The 13,821-nt window shown below is 42.3% G+C and overlaps 1 protein-coding gene across 8 annotated transcripts in view; it reads left to right on the top strand.

Annotated features, from left to right (window-relative positions):
• The window catches only part of grik4 (glutamate receptor, ionotropic, kainate 4), a 734,878-nt gene that overhangs the window by 243,044 nt on the left and 478,013 nt on the right, over positions 1–13,821 (top strand). The window contains exon 1 of one of the 8 annotated variants that reach the window (XM_057839366.1): positions 13,091–13,216. The exons of the other annotated variants lie outside the window; for them this stretch is intronic. The gene's annotated coding sequence lies outside the window, so the exon portion shown is untranslated. Of the gene's footprint in view, positions 1–13,090; positions 13,217–13,821 lie in introns of those variants that run through there. 8 annotated transcript variants of the gene reach the window in all.

Below are 13,821 nucleotides of genomic sequence, written 5' to 3'. Positions count from 1 at the left end.
GGCAGTCCGGTAACAAAGTCCATGGCAATATGAGACCAGGGGCGTGGAGGAATGGGCAAGGGATGAAGGAGGCCTGCCGGGGGTCTGTGCGAGGGTTTATTGCGGGCGCACACCGTGCACGCAGCTACGAATGTTCGGGTGTCGACTGCCATGGAGGGCCACCAGAATCGCTGCTGAATCAGGGTGAGGGTGCGATTGACCCCTGGGTGACACGCTATCCGAGAGGCGTGACCCCATGTGAGCACTGAGGACCTGGCTGCCAAGGGAACAAACAGGCGGCCGGGAGGGCAGCCATCTGGCACCTGCTGGTCATGAAGGGCCTCGAGGACTTCCTGTTCAACCCGCCAATGCACTGCCCCCACCACACAGTCAGGGGCCAGTATGGTCTCACGGGGAGCCTCCCCCTCCTCAAGGGCGAACTGCCGGGAGAGGGCGTCGGGCTTGACGTTCCTGGAGCCCGGCCTGTAGGTGAGCGTGAACTGGAAGCGGCCCAGGAAGAGCGCCCAGCGAGCTTGTCGGGAGTTCAAACGACGGGCAGAGCGGAGGTAAGAGAGGTTCTTGTGATCCGTCCATACGACGAATGGTTGAGACGCGCCCTCCAGCCAGTGCCTCCATTCCTGTAGCGCCAGAACCACCGCCAACAGCTCCCGGTTCCCCACGTCATAATTTCGTTCTGCTGGAGAGAGGCGTCGGGAGAAGAAGGCGCAGGGGTGGAGTTTGTTGTCCGCAGAGGCACGCTGGGAGAGGATGGCCCCGACCCCGGTGTCCGAGGCATCAACCTCGACCACAAACTGCCGTTCGGTGTCTGGGTGAACAAGAACAGGTGCATTAACAAACATGTGCTTCAGTTTCTCAAAAGCAGTCTGTGCTTCAGAGGACCAGGCAAAACTGACCTTGGTGGATGTGAGCCGAGTGAGAGGGGCTGCCAGAAGGCTATAATTACGGATGAATCTGCGATAAAAATTTGCGAAACCGAGGAAGCGTTGCAACTGTTTGCGAGTGGAGGGAACAGGCCATTCCCGAACCGCCTCCACCTTGGAGGGGTCAGCCCGGAGCTGTCCTTTTTCCACCACGTAGCCTAAGAAGTTGACCGAGGGTACATGAAATTCACACTTCTCTGCCTTGACATACAATTTGTTCCGCAGGAGCCGTGACAATACATCTCTGACATTAGCCACATGTTCTTCGAGTGAGCGAGAGAAAATAAGGATATCATCCAAGTATACAAAAACAACACGATTCAGTAAGTCTCGTAACACATCATTCACTAGAGCCTGAAATACAGCGGGTGCATTTGTGAGGCCAAATGGCATGACTAAGTATTCAAAATGTCCCAAATGTGTATTAAACGCCGTTTTCCACTCATCCCCTTCGCGAATACGGACAAGGTGGTAAGCATTTCGAAGATCTAGTTTGGAAAAAATGCATGCTTCATGTAATGGGCTGAATGCAGAATCCAGGAGGGGCAGAGGATATTTATTCTTAACAGTTATATCATTTAGCCCTGTGTAGTCTATACATGGTCGGAGTGTCTTGTCTTTTTTCTCCACAAAGAAAAAACCAGCCCCCACGGGAGACGAGGATGGCCGGATAAGACCGGCCGCTAGAGATTCGGTGATGTAAGTTTCCATGGCTTCTCGTTCTGGTTTAGAGAGATTGTACAGTCGTTTAGTGGGAAGTGGTGCACCAGGGAGCAAGTCTATTGCGCAGTCATATGGGCGGTGGGGGGGTAAAGTGCCAGCAGAGTCTTTACTGAAAACCTCTTGTAGGTCGTGATACTCAGGCGGAACATTAGTCAAGTTTATTACCTTAGGCAAGTGGTCAGGGCCGCAGGTCCTGACAGGAACAGCTGATCGGAGGCAGTAGGCGTGGCAGTGCTGACTCCAGCTGCGGATCGTGGCAGTCGTCCAGTCGACGTGAGGGTTGTGCATTTTGAGCCAAGAGATACCCAAAATAACAGGGCTTAGTGGTGAGGCAATCACAAAAAATTCAATATATTCGTGGTGATTACTGGACAGGACGAGCTTCAGAGGTCCAGTCTTGTGCGTGACCACTTCCAGAAGGTGGCCATCTACAGCGTGCACCTCCTTGGGGTTGGTCAATTGGTGAATTGGGAGGCAATGCTTTTTCACATAATTCGAGTCAATAAAATTGTCGTCTGCCCCCGAGTCAACGAGGACTTGGACTGAGAGAGTACGTTCGGGCCCGTGGATCATACCTGTCAACTGGATGCGAGATGTAGGCGATGAGGACACGTGGCTCATCAGAAACCTCCTTGCCTGGTCTTTTGGTGTCTTGGGACAGCGGTTGATGTAGTGTCCTGGTTGTCCACAGTAAAGGCACAGCCTCTCCCGAATCCGCTTCTGCCGTTCGGTTTGTGTGAGCCGGGGTCGCCCTAATTGGAGGGCTCCCTTCAGCGGTGTCTGTAGTAACTTGCATGCAGTGGGGGCGTTGTCGTGACTTGGGGACGTGGGCTCTGGGCAGCTCAGCTGGGGTGTGGTGGTTGGTTGCCATTCCCTGGCTTGCTTCCGTTCTCTGCTCCTTTCTCTCAACCTATTATCCAGGCGTATAGCAAGTTCAATAAGAGAATTAAGAGAGGAACTCTCCTCTCGTACCGCCAGTTCATCCTTGATTTCTTCAGCAAGCCCCCTGATGAATATAGTCTGTAATGCTGAGTCCCCCCACCCAGTTTCTGCTGCCAGGATGCGAAAATTGATTGCATACTGGGAAACAGGTTGGTTTCCCTGAGTGAGGTCGAGTAATTGGCCAGCTGCCTGCCTGCCCTTGATGGGGTGATCAAACACTCGCCTCATCTCATCCGTAAAAAGTCTATAGTCATTAATAATATCTTGCTGTGACGAAATGGCTAGCGACCAAGCTGCCGCTTGCCCAGTGAGCAAACTCATAATAAAGGCAATCTTTGACTGTACAGTGGAATAGGTGGCAGGCTCTTGACTAAAAACTAAGGAACACTGGTGAAGAAATTGTGAACATGTACCTAAATCCCCCGAGTACCTGGCTGGAATGGGAATGTATGGTTCCCTGGCTTGTGGAGCAGGGGTAGAAATCTGGTTAGTTGCCTGGTCAGGTGGAGAGGGCGCGGCAGGTGGTGTGGGAAGCTCGCTCATTGAAGACAATTGGTTGCCCAGTTGTGCCACACTTGACGTGAGTTGTTGCAGGTGCTCCATTACTTGAGTCAGGCAGGTCTCATGGCGAGTCATTTTGGCAGCTTGGCGGGATAGCGCTAATTTCAGTTCTTTTGTCTCTGCTGGGTCCATTATGTGGCCAGAAGATTCTGTTGCGTGGCGATCAGGAAATGCCGAGGACCCAAATGCAGAGGTGGTTAAGTGTTTATTCAAAAACACAGTGTCAAACAAAAAGTCACCCTAAAGGGGAAAAACGTGCTACAAAAGGCATATTCAGGAAACACGGTCTTCTCAGGAGTGAGGCTTCTGAGTGCTTGTGCTGGAATCTTCTGGCAACTGGTTTGTGTCAGGCCTGCGCTTAAAAAGGCTTAATCAATAAGCCACAGGTGTTGCCAGTTAGCCTCGCCCCTGAGGAGACCGGTCCCTCTTGCACCCGTGCAGCCTGCGAACAGGGAGAATGACATCAGCATGGAACAAAAAGGCAGGATCATAACAGGATAACCATTAACTCATAGACGTTGACGTTCTGCTGAAGAATTCATTCTCTCAATTTCAAAAATGCCCCCATAAACATTTTATACTAGAAATCAATATATTTTCTTTCCATCTTTGCCATCAACAGTTCTGTTCTGTTGTGACATGCTCATTCTTCAGTTGTTTTAAGTGCCAAATAGTTTCTACTGGCTCTTTCCCAGATTTATTTGATGACATTTGGTCACACAATCCATCTCATTCCATAGGTATGAAGACAATGATATTATCCAGCACAACTAGCTCCAAAGTCATGCATCTTATCGCATCCTAAAAATAGATGCATCTCTAGTAGGTGGCAGCATTGCATATACAGCTAGAAAAAAAGTGAGTGTGTGCATCCTATGAACATACTTTGCCTTCCTGTTCATGCATACATTAACAGGGGATGCCACAGTGTCCTTGCTGCCATGTCAATGTTCGTTATTTAAAAGCACCTTCAGAGATTTACTCGTAACGAGTTGTCCGTCGGAATGACACCATTAGTTCAAGCTCATTTAAATGAACACATGATAAAAGCATTTCTGCGGAAATGCTACAAGAACACCTCTGAAGTACAATCACAGGCACCGTTTTTCATTTTTTTCTTCATCTGACAGAATTTTTAGTCTTTTTTTTAAATCTATATGCAAATTCGTTAGTGTATATGTATATCCTTGACGTGGAATGTGGAAAAAAAATCACTAAATATTCTGATTTTTGTGTTCCCGTCTCCTTTTCATTACACTCCTCCTTCATTAACCTTCACATTGCCTTTTTATCGCCCTCATCTCTCCTTCTGTCCTTCGCTGAACTATTAATTCCTTCCTCTTCTTCCTCCTCCAATGGTACAAAAGTTCTCTAGTATAAGCCAAGTTTTCAGCACATAGTACAATAAAGTTCAGAAGTCATATTTGACGATATGTCATATTGAAGATATGATATACATTGCTGGCCAAAAGTATTGGCACCCCTGCAATTCAGACGAATAATGCTCAATTTCTTCCAGAAAATGATTGCAATTACAAATGCTTTGGTGGTAATATCTTCATTTGTTTTGCTTGCAATGAAAAAAAAACACAAAAGAGAATGAAAAAAAAAAATTACATCATATTTTACACAAAACTCCAAAAATGGACCGGACAACAGCTTAATACTTGGTAGCACAACCTTTATACAAAATAACTGCGAACAGCCTCTTCCGGGATCCATCAATGCATTTCTTACAATGCTCAGGTGGAATTTTAGACCATTCTTCTTTGGCCAACTTCTCCAGGTCTCTAAGATTCGAAGGGTGCCTTCTCCAAACTACCATTTTCAGATCTCTCCAGAGGTGTCCTACAGGATTCAGGTCTGGACTAATTGCTGGCCACTTTTGAAGGATCCAGTGCTTTCTCTCAAACCATTTTCTAGTGCTTTTGGAGGGTGTTTTGGGTCATTGTCCCGCTGGAAGACCCATGACCTCTGAGGGAGACCCAGCTTTCTCACACTGGGCCCTATATTATGCTGCAAAATGTGTTAGTAGTCTTCAGACTTCATAATGCCATGCACACGGTCAAGCAGTCTAGTGCCAGAGGACTGTGCCTGTGGGGACCATGTTCTTTTCTTTGACAGCCTTGTTTTTTCCCCTGTAATCTCAATGTGGATGCCTTTTCCTGAAAAGCTCTACTTTTGTCTCATCTGACCAGAGAACATTCTTCCAAAACGTTTTTGGCTTTTTCAGGTAAGTTTGGGCAAGCTCCCACCTAGCTTTTGTATGTCTCTGGGTCAGAAGTGGGGTCTTCCTGGGTATCCTACCATAGTCCCTTTTCAGACACCGATGGATAGTACGGGTTGTCACTGTTGTACCCTCGGACTGCAGGACAGCTTGAACTTGTTTGAGTGTTAGTCTAGGTTCTTTATCCACCATCCGCACAATCCTTCGTTGAAATCTCTCGTCAATTTTTCCTTTCCATCCACATTTAGGGAGGTTAGCCACAGTTCCATGGGCTTTACACTTATTGATAACACTGCGCACGGTAGACACAGGAACATTCATGTCTTTGGAGATGGACTTGTAGCCTTGATATCGCCCAGGCTTCCTCACAATTTTGCTTCTCAAGTCCTCAGTTATTTGGTCTTCTTTCTTTTCTCCATGCTCAATGTGGTAAACACAAGGACACAGGACAGAGGTTGAGTCAACTTTAATCCGTTTTAACTAACTACAACTGTGATTTAGTTATTGCCATCCCCTTTTATGTGCCACAGGTAAGTAAAAGGTGCTGTTAATTACACAAATTAGAGAAGCATCACGTGATTTTTCAAAGGGTGCCAATACTTTCGTCTGGCCCATTTTGGAGTTTTGTGTAAAATGATAATGATCCCCCCCCCCATTCTCTTCTGTGTTTTTTCAATGCAAGCAAAATTAATGAAGACATTACTACCAAATAATTTGTAATTGCAATCATTTTCTGGTAGAAATTGAGAATTATCTGACAGAATAGTAGGTATGCTAATACTTTTGGCCAGCAGTGTAGTGCAATCCATACTTGCTTTCATACATAATTGACGACTCCAATGCTGGAAACACAACTTGGAATCCATCTGATCACTGGCTTCGACGTATGAAAATGTCGAGTATTTTGTTGTTGTTGTTCTTTTTAACAGGGCTCATTGGTGGTTTTGGTGAAATAATTCCATGTTTTACTGTTTGTTATTACTATATGATATCAGAAACTGTATTCTTTCTCCGTGTCTATATGTCCGGTTTAAAATGAGCATGCAGTTTCTTTTGAGAAATTTGCCACTGATATTTTCACACAATACAATATTTTGTCGGTCTTGTAAGTTGAGCCAAATTGCTGCAAAATGGCCAGCAATATGGGAACTTGGCTTTCAAAAATGAAAAGCCATTTACCGTATTTTTCGGACTACAAGTCGCACCTGAGTATAAGTCGCACCAGCCATAAAATGCCCAACAAAGAGGAAAAAAAACATATAAGTCACACCGGAGTATAAGTCGCATTTTTGGGGGAAATTTACTTGATAAAATCCAACACATAGAACAGATATGTCATCTTGAAAGGCAATTTAATATAAAAATACAATAGAGAACATCATGCTGAATAAATGTACAGTGTACAGTGCATGAACAACGAAATGCGAACATACTGCCCCCACCAGGACGCTACGGCTCGGTCCTGGCTATGCAGCGAGGTAAACTCCCAAATGATGATGCTGGGCGTCCGTATAATTTGCTGAATCAATTTTGTCCTCGATACCAAACAGGTTCGCATCAACGTAAATAAATGATAATTAGGTGCTATTACAGGATTGACATAAAGGGTTGGCATGCCTTCGCTAGCATTAGCACATCGTTCAAACAACCACACAACTGGCTCTAAGTGTCCGATCGCAGGTGGAAAAAACAACAACAACAGAAAAGATGATACACACAGGCGTTGCCTCTGTAGAGATATTTTACAAGCATAAACAATGAACGTTGGTTCGCAGCCGAGTTTCTCTCTCGCTAACTCGCCGACTCACTCGGAACTACGTAGCTGTCCATCTTTTTCTGGCGTGTGAGTGCTCTTCTTCACGTAAACAAGTGCGAGTCCGCCCCCACGTGAAAGCTCCACAAACTATAATCATGCATTTCAAAATAAAAAAAGTCAATAATACAATTAAACACACATTGCCAAAGGCAGAACGCAAACGTGGCCATAGCTATTAAGTTATTCAGATAAAAATAGCATAAAGAACATGCTAACAAGTTTACCAAACCATCAGTGTCACTCCAAAACACCAAAATAACATGTAAAAAGGATATCATAATGTGTTAATAATTTCACACATAAGTCGCTCCTGAGTATAAGTCGCACCCCCAGCTAAAATATGAAATGAAAAAAAAAAAAACGCGACTTATAGTCCGAAAAATACGGTAATCAGGAGTCAACACCAAGCAAGTGATCAAATTATTTACAATCAATGCCTTGTTTTATTTGACAACGATGTCGGCACGTCTGTCACAGTCTGTGTTTCCCCTTCTCTGGTGTTCTCGTCGCAGTGGTATACTAGGGAATAATTGAACATTGACTTTTATTGTGAATTTTTAGCACACTTTAATATGAAATTTTAATTTAGTCGAGATCCTTTTTGGTTACTAGTTCATAGGATTCACACTGTGATTTCCCCAATGTGAAGAACAGCAGCTTAATGGAATAGAATGATGCCTTTCAATGAGGCGGATCAAAGTTTGCAGCCTTCATAAAATTCAAAACTAAACTACTGGTATATGTTCCCCTATATTTTTCAGAATTTTTTTTTTCCCCTCATGAAAAATGCTAGTGGTGTGTCAAGGTCAGTGCCACACGCATAGAATAGTCATAAAAGATATATGGCGTGGCGTTGCGTTATTATCGCCTGCCCTTCAGGATGCCCTCCTTTGTGGCAAACAGCTTCTAATGTGTGCTTTTGACCCTCAGAAATACTGAAGTGCTTTCTTCCCTTTATATCTCATTTTCTTAGTTTTATTTAGCTGGAGTGCCTAACCAACTTTGCTGCTGTCCAGCAACCTTGACCAAAACAAAACTGCAATGATTAAGCAGTGTAATCCTGTTTCTGTGACAAAGTATGGCCATAGATCTCTCACACACGCACATCTCCATGCAATGAATCACTGTAAATTGTTGTAGCATTATCAGAGGCTTAGCTGAGAAGCAGTGCACGCAGTATCTACATGCCAAGATTATGCCTGAAGAATCTATTGCTGCAGACCTTTACATACCTCATTAATCAGGAAAATGAATCCTTCCGGTTGTTTAATTAGAAGATAGAGCGTTACAAATACCATATATTTTGTTTTTCAGGATAAATGGAAAGTTTATTTCTCTGAGATTTAAATTATTTTTGCATCACAACAAGCTAATTTTGAAGACTGGGAAATTCAAATGCTTTCACCTGGTCTAATTGTGCTACTGACAAGCATTTCAAAAAGGCCCTGATATTTGTAGTAGGTACCGTAATTTTCGGACTATAAGCCACATTACTAAATGGTTATAACATAGGTCATTCAGTGTTATCCAGCAAATTATCTCACTAACTACACTAAGACCAACTAGCAATTGATGAAACTGGAACAATAACTGAAGAAATAATTGGCACAGATCATTAATTTTGATTGTTATTTACATCTGTAGTGCTGTAATGCATGCTAGGAGGCATGTTGGACGACAACAGAGTTGACAGCAGGAGGTTGACTGTCTCCCCCAAGGGAGCAGTAATGGCCAAATGAAGCTTCTTGAAGCAATGAAGCTTTGCAGCCAAATGTTGCAAAGCCTCATACTGGTTCATTTGGTCGTATGATGCCGCTGTCAAATAAAGTGTTACCAGTTAATATTTATTGGTGTAAATATCCCATAATACAATGAGGACTGATGCGGCTTATAGTCCAGTGGGGCTTATATATGAACAAATGCCGTTTTCATGTCAAATTTGGTGGGTGGCTGCTTGTAGTCAGTTGCGCCTTTGAGTCCAAAAATTACGGTAATTAATTTTTTTCCCCCTCCTAATTGGAGGCAATTCAAGATCACAACTTTTCTCAATAGTTATGATGCTTCTGCTTAAGAAAGCAAGCCTAAATAAAACTTTAGCATGCAAATCTAGAAGTGAAAGTGTATGGGGTGAGAGTTTGTTCTAAATCTTAAAAACAAATCCATATGTACATACTGTATATGTTAGGGTGGGGCTTTAAATAATGACAGTATTTGATTGATTAATTAACAATTTTTTTTGTTTTAATAAGAATTTTAATTGTCGCTTACGTTCCAAACACATTCCCCAACTTCAATTGTTTTATTCTCAATATATACATACAGTGGGGCAAATAAGTATTTAGTCAACCACTAATTTTGCAAGTTCTCCCACTTGAAAATATTTGACAGGCCTGTAATTGTCAATATGGGTAAACCTCAACCGTGAGAGACAGAATGTGGAGAAAAAAAGAAAATCACATTGTTTGATTTTTAAAGAATTTATTTGCAAATCATGGTGGAAAATAAGTATTTGGTCAACACCAAAAGTTCATCTCAATTCTTTGTAATGTACCCTTTGTTGGCAATAGCGGAGGCCAAACGTTTTCTGTAACTCTTCACAAGCTTTTCACACACTGTTGCTGGTATTTTGGCCCATTCCTCCATGCAGATCTCGTCTAGAGCAGTGATGTTTTGGGGCTTTAGTTGGGCAATACGGAATTTCAACTCCCTCCACAGATTTTCTATAGGGTTGAGATCTGGAGACTGGCTTGGCCACTCCAGGACCCACTCCTTTGTTGCCCTGGCTGTGTGTTTGGGATCATTGTCATGCTGAAAGACCCAGCCACATCTCATCTTCAATGCGCTTGCTGATGGAACGAGGTTTTCACTCAAAATCTTTCGATACATGGCCCCATTCATTCTTTCCTTTACACAAATCAGTCGTCCTGGTCCCTTTGCAGATAAACAGCCCCAAAGTATGATGTTTCCACCCCCATGCTTCACAGTGTGTATGGTGTTCTTCGGATGCAATTCAGTATTCTTTCTCCTCCAAACACGAGAACCTGTGTTTCTGCCAAAAAGTTCTATTTTGGTTTCATCTGACATATTCTCCCGGTCCTCCTCTGGTTCATCCAAATGCTCTCTAGCGAACCGCAGACGGGCCTGGACCTGTACTGGCTTCAGCAGGGGGACACATCTGGCAGTGCAGGATTTGAGTCCCTGGCGGTGCATTGTGTTACTGATAGTAGCCTTTGGTACTGTGGTCCCAGCTCTCTGTAGGTCATTCTTTCCAGTTCAAGTGAATTGGACCTCTATTGCTGTGAATGGTAGGCACTTGCTTGTAATTTTAAGATATTTACAGGTCACTTCCTGTAAATTTTGAATCATTTCCTTTTGATTTTTGGAGCATTTCCAGGCTGCTTCCTGTTGATTTTGGGGCATTTCCAGGTTACTTCCTGTTGATTTTTTTTGTCACTTCCTGTTGATTGTGGGGCATTTTTTGGGTCATGACCTTGTTAACCTATTGGCTGTCATTGAAGGTGCTAGACATCCAATCCATTTTGGCTAGGAGAGTGCAAATGAACAAATGTAACTGCGGACACGAAAGTGAGCCAAGTGCATTTGTGCATATACTCGAATGTCAAAATTAAAGCATGTGATTTTGTATGAATAGTATGAATGAATTAAAACGTGCTTGTCCGGCGGAACAACCCCACTGGCCGAATTGCAACAAATCTCTCCTGTCAAAACCATCCAAGTTGAAATTAAAAAACAAAGAATAAAAAGAAAACAAAATAAAAGGAACTTATACTGAAGCTTCCTTTTTTTTCAGCAGTCAAACAAAAGAGTAAAGACTGTGTGTCCATTCATCGTTTCCTAGAGGTTTTTTTATTTGCGTGTAGCCATCATATGTAATACCCGTTCCGGTCATCACTCATCGTGGCAGGGCTTGAAACCGATCTCAGATTCAGTTTACCTTTGTGACTTTGTACAGTTGGCAAGAGAAATGGCTTGCACCTTCAGGGTGCATGAGAATGGAGGTTATTTGAGCCTACTGCAAATAAAGCTTAAGAAGTACCACAGTATAACATTCAATTGGGATGTAAAGGATGCATATTATTTTCTAGGATAATATCTATAATTACATCGGCTCTATTAACATGAAATGTACACTGTATTATTGCTGCACTAGACCTTGTCATAGAGAAAAAAAAAGCACTAGAGCTGGATTTGATTTACAACCAAGAAACACTTATTAAAACTGCCCATTTAAAGAAAGGGCATTGTGCAACTTTAACAAGGAATTAACAAAGACTATTAAAGTAAGCATTTGCTTTTCTTATTCAATAGACTATTCCATATTTAAAACCATTTAATTTACTGCATACTACTACTGCTGCTTACGGCTCGGAAAATTAACTAATTTGCTCCTAAAAACGTATAAATACGTTCTATTTTTAATTGTTTCAGTGTCCCAAAGACATACGTTTTTTAGTTTTTTTTTTTTTTTTTTTTTACACAAGAGACATCTCTGGGTTCTGATTCAATTTAGCTCCAAAGCACAAAGCTGTAAATTCATTTTAAAGCAATAAAACTGGCCACTGGATGGCAGTAGCGCATTCGGGGCGCCGGCAGAAGACGACCGCATGGAGAACAACCTAGAGGACGCCCAGGATGCCAGGCGCTGGACGACCGAGCAGAACGACTGGGACCACCAGTGCAGCGGACGATGCCGTTGAGTCCGTACTGCTCGCCGGGCAGACCCCGCAGAGACTAAAAAAAAATCCATTTTTATGACACAGGCGGCGATGAGGGAAAAGTTTACCCCAGCTGTCACGGCGACAACAGCCTCATCTCTGTTATGTGTAAATAAATTGTTACTTTGCTATCAAAAGCTCTATTTGTCTTGCTGTTTGTTATTTTGTAAAAGGAAAACATTATTCAGATGTTTGGGATGTAACTAAAGCAAAAAATAGCAGTGTTAAAGTTATGTTATGTTTGAAATGTATGCTTTTACAAAAAGCTCAATTTCTCTTGTTTTTTTTTTTTTTTTTTTTTTTTTTATCAGAAATTGGAAAATTGCTCAAACTAAGCTATTTCTAATGCTGATTTCTAAAGAATGGGAAAAGATATTAACTGTTTTTTCGCACTGAAAGAAGAGTCTAATCTTTCTTTTGGTGGGTTCCATGTTTATATAACAATAGAACAGAATCAAAATCCAGTAAAACGGCCAAGAGCGAAGGGCCTTGCTCAAGTGAAAATGGCTGGGAATGGATGAGTTAATAAATGTTTGATGTTTGGCATGATGTCAGGCAGCCATGATTAATTATCATTACTATTATTATTATTACACCTCCCCCCTGAATTGTGTCACTCAAATAATGTAGCGTAAAATGCTTTGAGAAATTGAGTGATACCCATTTAAGTTTAAATTTAAGTGATGTATAAAATACAAAACTCAAGCAACAATTAAATCACCAAATGTATTATCCACCAAAATATTTTCAAAAAATGTTTTTAACTGAAAACAAAATTTCACAGACAAATTCAATATTCTATTCTACATAAAATATATTAAAAAAGTCTACAAAACCGGATTCCTCACAGCAGAGACAGCAGGATTTTTCACTTCCAATTTACATTTCTTTGTATTTTGTAAATGAGACATAGGGATTTGTGAAGGTTGTGGGCTTATTTTGAGATACATTTCTCCAAACAAATACTGCGCTTGATGTCTTTATTTATACAATTACACAACTCCCACATACAGCACAGAGAGAAATCCATGCTAATGATGTTTTGAATTTGTTATTCTGTAAGTCTGCTTCAGAAGTTAACAAGTACCCCGCATAACCAGGCAGATGATCGGTCGCCATTCTTACATATCTTAAATATGTGAATATGTTCTTCTAGCTTTGTGAGCCAAACAACTCGAACTGTGGAGGAATCCAAAACGGCCATCATCTATACAACTCCAGATCCTGCCAAGCAGTACAGTGTCTGGTCGCATTGCCATCACTTCATTCATACGTCTTCCTATTCCCTCAGGTTTAACACATTGACAGCTCGTTTCTCAAACAGTACATGGCAGTGACCCTGTATTAACTTGAATTTGAATAATGTAATAAAGCTTATGAAACTTTCTGATAATCAATTAGAGGGTGCAGAAAAGTCCTGTTTTGATGGAAGGGATAATGTATACAGAGAAACGGTTGGGTCATTTCAACTGACTTTGTGAAGGACGCAATAGTTCAATCTGGTTTTCATAGTCAATTTATACGATGCATGTTAAAAATCCTCATGACGTCACTCTTTTGTCTTGGCCATAGTAGAGTTTGGAGTGTGACTGACTGAGCTTGTGGACAGGTGTCTTTTATACCGATAATGAGTTAAAACAGGTGCCATTAATACAGGTAGTGGAGCCTCGTTAGACCTCGTTAGACCTCGTTAGAAGTTAGACCTCTTTGACATAACGTATGTGACAATGTTGTGGCATTAACAGTGCAATGACAGTGACATTGTCAGTGGTGTGCCGCATTTCAGTTTTTTAGTGCAAATTGGAGTTGAGTATGATGACAGCTCTTGGAAAGAAACCTTATTCAGTGAATGTTCATTCAGCCCCTCCCAGTCAGAATGGATTGGATGTCTAGCAC

This window comes from Corythoichthys intestinalis, chromosome 6, assembly GCF_030265065.1.
Source record: "Corythoichthys intestinalis isolate RoL2023-P3 chromosome 6, ASM3026506v1, whole genome shotgun sequence".
Taxonomy (NCBI): Eukaryota; Metazoa; Chordata; class Actinopteri; order Syngnathiformes; family Syngnathidae; genus Corythoichthys; species Corythoichthys intestinalis.
Note: the sequence above shows the minus strand (reverse complement) of the source record. Positions and strands in the feature narration are given on the sequence as shown.